Raw genomic sequence first — 4,793 nt, forward strand, 5'->3', positions numbered from 1 at the left:
GGCAAAGAYAAAGACCTGTTACAGCAAATTATGTTCATCCCAAAATCCCACTTGCTGGAGCATCTGGTGGGTTTGACTGTTACAATCCCAAATCTTAGGCCCTTTTAATTGTTTCTTTCCCCTCTGCATCAAAACCTTTCAAACACTGTTAGTCTGGAATGTTAATGGATAATGACTCACACAGTCCGCCACCTGCAAAAAGCAGCTTTTTTTGCTGACCATGTGCAGGGTCSATGTGCAGGGTCAAACCCAAGTGCAGAGGGGGTGCAGAACCCTCTGGTTCTGACCAGAGGCTACAGCTGGAGTTTGAGCCAGGTAAGAGAGAAAGCTGATAAAAAGACCCTTTGGAAGTGGGATGGGTGGGGAGGCATTGGGGCATTCACATGTAGGCTTCAAGTTGTTTCATCCCTTCCAATGGGGCATAATTGGCTAAACTACACTGTCATGAGAGGCAGCTGTCATGTCTTAGAAGGTGTCATAAACCACAAGGCCCCCCAAGTGCCCCCAAATTGATTTCTGAGGCCTTCCACTTATCCTTTCTTTTTTTTTTGTACATTTTTATGCTTCCGTATTGCTATATCTACACATAATAACCAAAATGGCTACATACCTCCTTTCCTTTGCAACCAAATTGTTCAGAAATAAACCTGCCACATATATGTGAATATATATTATTTATATTTAAGTTTATAAACGCTGGTCATTTAGTAGCATTTCACTCTAATCCACCTTAARGGATCTATAATTAACAACCTCAGTTACCCTGCCTTCAGGAGTCGGTCATAACACAAGTGTAATACAAATGAAAACAGCTATTAATGAACATACTGTGAATGTAGGCAGTTCACTACAAGAAGAGATTTGTAAACTAAAAGCCATGTATTTGATGCTTTGGTCTAGGATACTAACCATGCAAACGTAAGGTTTCATCTTACAAACCTGAAATAAATCTCCAACCTCTAAGCCTTTCTCGCATTCTGAAGCACAAATTCAACTCTTGGAGGAATAGTTGTTTACCATCTTGGATGACCTCTCTTCTGTAGACATTGTAGGCAGCTTGAGGCAGGTTGTCCATGCCTGTATCTTAAATCAAATGCCAGACAGATCAAATGTAAATGATGAAGGACTATAGCAAATGCAAATAAGGGATGCTTTTTTCACCCAGCCAAACTGAATCCATTGCACAACTTCATTGCACTGAATACATAAAATATAAGGGTGAATTACCTTCGTAACCCTAGCTTGGACACAACAGAGATACACCTATTTTGAACCATTATCTCAACTTGGTGAAGAAACATAATGTGTCAAACTAACTGACAGAGGACATGAAATTTAAACAGTACCTGGAAAGCACCATATTAAATGGGCTTAATTGCATTAAGCCTTCAGTTTTTAAGAGAAAATGCAGTGACTGATATTCCTTTGCTAATACTTTTTTTTTCCCCCCACTAATCAAGCATGTGTAAATATCCATCTTGCAGGTGCCTAGCTACAAGACTCCTCTCATCTAATTATTTGGCATTTACATTTAATTCCTGTTTTTTTCATCTCTGACAGCATATGAATACCGTCTAATTGGAGAACTGATATGAAGACCATCCCAATAATTTCTTTACCAGATATCTGTTAAAGGGCTTTTCATTTATCACAGCTACCATGGCTCCTAAAGTGTTATTTTGTTTCTACATTCATCTAAAGTTTGCAAACAAATTAATCAGGGTGGTAACACAAAGGGCTTGTAGTATTTCAGTGTTGTTTAGGTCCTAGCTGAAATTCTCCCACAAAAGCAGCTTCTTGAAGAAAAAATGTATTTGATTAAAAATTGAAAACATTACCTTATGCATGTGCTCTACTGTCTGTAAAATGAAGATCCTTCAGTCATGCTGCTGGAAAGGAAATGCTGTTTGCCTTGAAGCAGCTCTGATGCAGATTTTATTTCCTGCAGGTATTCAACTGTTCTCCACCACCTGCCCAAACAATTCTAATGGCTCTGCTCTCTGCATYCCCAATTGAGGGACAGCTCCACGGAAATTATAACAGCAGCTTGACTCATTTTACCAGAGCCTAGAACTGCTAACATATGGTAATCAGCCTTCTCATTGCAAGCAAGACGACAGCCCAAGAAGACGTGGAGGTGGGATCAGAAAACAAAACCCAGAAACTAATTCTAAATATGGAGCCTTGGATTTCTGCTCTAAGGCAGAATATAACAGTCTGCAGCTGCTTTATTCTGCTCAAGTTGGTTACAAACATGAATATATCCATATTGTCTGAAAACAGCTGACAGAAAGGATAGCCTAGCAACCATAACTTGCATCTCTCTTCTTCTTCATGCCAGACAGAAGCAGAGGAGTCAAGTAAAATAAATTTCATGGCTGCTTTATACTCCCACACTGCTGGCACATAGGCTGTTTGCACCTAACTGTGCAGCAGGCAGAAAAGGACTGAATTCTGTCTTGGAGAATGATTTTGCACCCTTTAACCTTTTGTAATGTTCTGAGAGAATAACAAACCCATACAGTATTACATCAAGAGCCACAGGAAAACTTGTCTCAGGTGATTTCTCTTGCCCCTTGCACCAAAGAAATACAGTTTGGTCATGCTTTGGGATGCACTGTTTTGGTGGATGGTTGTGGGTTTGTTTTTTMAAAAAACCTGCTATCATCACTTACTTTCAGTAGCTATTTCTAAAAACAATTTGGGGTTTACCAGGATAAAAAAAATAACTGCCCTTTGCCCACTTTTCCTACTGTTTCCGTTAAAAAAAATAGGTTCTTTGTGAAGCTTCTCTTAGATAAGAACTGGGCATTTATTTCCACCCTTGGCAAAAATTTAAGAATAATAAAATCACTATGACTGGACAGGACTTCAAAGATCATTGAGTCCAACTGTTAACCCCATTAACCCAGCATCAYTGTGTTCACTGCTAACCCATGTCCTCAAGTACTACATCCACATATCTTCTGAACACTTCCAGGGATGATGATTCTGGAAAATCTCTGGCAATTGGCAGAGACCTTATATCTTAGCCTCCTACTTGCACAAGGGCACAAATGCACTTGGAAAAAAATTACAAACAGAATGATGGTTGCTACCTTTCTCCCCTGCTCACAGGCCATTTAAAATTCTAAAMCTAATAAACAATCCCCCCAAAAGCCTATGTGCTGCTTAGTTAAAACCTAGTCAAAGACAAGATTCCAGCAAGCTAGAAGCMAGATTTACCCACCCAGCAGACTGCCCCAGGAAAAACTATTTTATTCTGCCTAAAACATTACTTTTGTAAACATTTGAAGGCTTCTTCTCCTTTCCAAATGTACATTCAAAGAGACTGGAAGAAGCATTAAAAACCACCTGGCCTAAAAACAGATTGACAGGATGACAGCAGCTTTTCCATGTCTCTTCTCCCACTGCTTCTTAATCAAGCTTGGTTTTGCAACAAAGTTCATCCAGGAGAAAGGCCTTTGTGCCAGCCTCCCTCATGACAAACTAAAGGCTACAGTACCAAAGGAAGACTTAATCCATTGTTCTTTGAAATTACTAGGGATTTGTGCCTGGTTTGAAGTAGTGTAAAGATAGAAACATTCAAACTATGTTTGTTTCCTTTCTATCAGAGGCTTTCTAAAAACCAGGAAATATGCTTTATGCAGTTTTTGGAGAACTACGTCAGAAAGGAGAGGTAATGTTTTATTGCACCTTTCAAAAAGACAAGTAAATCCCCATTAACTCACCCCTCCTCCTGAGGATCTGGAAGAGTCCAAGGCCAGCCTAGAAATTAGGCTTCCCAGTCAGTGCACTATGCTACAGCTCTGCCAGGACAGGGAACCAGCACAGTGGATAAATCATTTACTGCAAGCCTCTGGAAACCACAGGAAAGAAAAAAAAAAAAAAAGAAAGAAAAAAATACATAAATAAAAATATATGCCATTTCATGAAATTACAGTGTTAATGCCAATCTGCTTAGATGCCATCACCTACACCACCCGTTATGTTCTTGTCTATTACAGAGGTTCAAAGAGTACCTTCTACTCCTTCCCCAAAGAAGACCAAGTTAATCTTMCTTCCAGGAATAAAGAGCCCTACCTCCTCTCAAGGATAGAACAAAGGGCACGAAGACAAGTAGCATTTAATTTACACTGTTGGGAAGTTCAGATTCTGCAAAGCTTTAGACAAAACAGGGCAACAACTCCCAATTTCTCCTTTGCAAAGTTCTTGCTTGCCCTTGGTGCTGGCTCCTCTCCATTCATGGCCAGCCAGGTTCAGCACTGAACATGACTACTATTTGTAGAAGCAACTGTAGCAGAGCACAGAACAACGATAATGGAATTATATTGTCTGTTCCCAAAAATAAAGTTAATTAAGTCTCACACAGATCACGGAGTATTGAATAAGGTTGTATGAAAAAGATTGTCCAGATAACTCTGTTTGCCACTGCATGCACTGAGRTCTTCATGAAAACCAATCTGCAAAAGTAAACTAACCAGAAGGCATGTGTGTATTCCAAAACAACACTCTAAAATGCAGAGTTCTAGAAAAATTCAGCTTTCAATTCAATATTTCCCTTCCTCGCACTTCTATCTYTCAATACAAGGCAGATAAGAAAATCAATTCCCCTCTTTCTCTGCAGATTTACAAGAGACCAGGCACTGAAAAAAAACGGAAAGAAAATGGGGGGAGAAATTTATGTGTCAAATGTAAACAAATAAACTCAGGTATATAATAAAAAATACAGAAGAAAACCAAGAAGAAACTACAAAGGACTTTTTTAAGCAATCTATTGCTTAAAACCCAAC

This window comes from Malurus melanocephalus, unplaced genomic scaffold (genome assembly GCF_030028575.1).
Source record: "Malurus melanocephalus ecotype Western Australia unplaced genomic scaffold, MMel_1.1 scaffold_5, whole genome shotgun sequence".
NCBI classification, from domain to species: Eukaryota; Metazoa; Chordata; class Aves; order Passeriformes; family Maluridae; genus Malurus; species Malurus melanocephalus.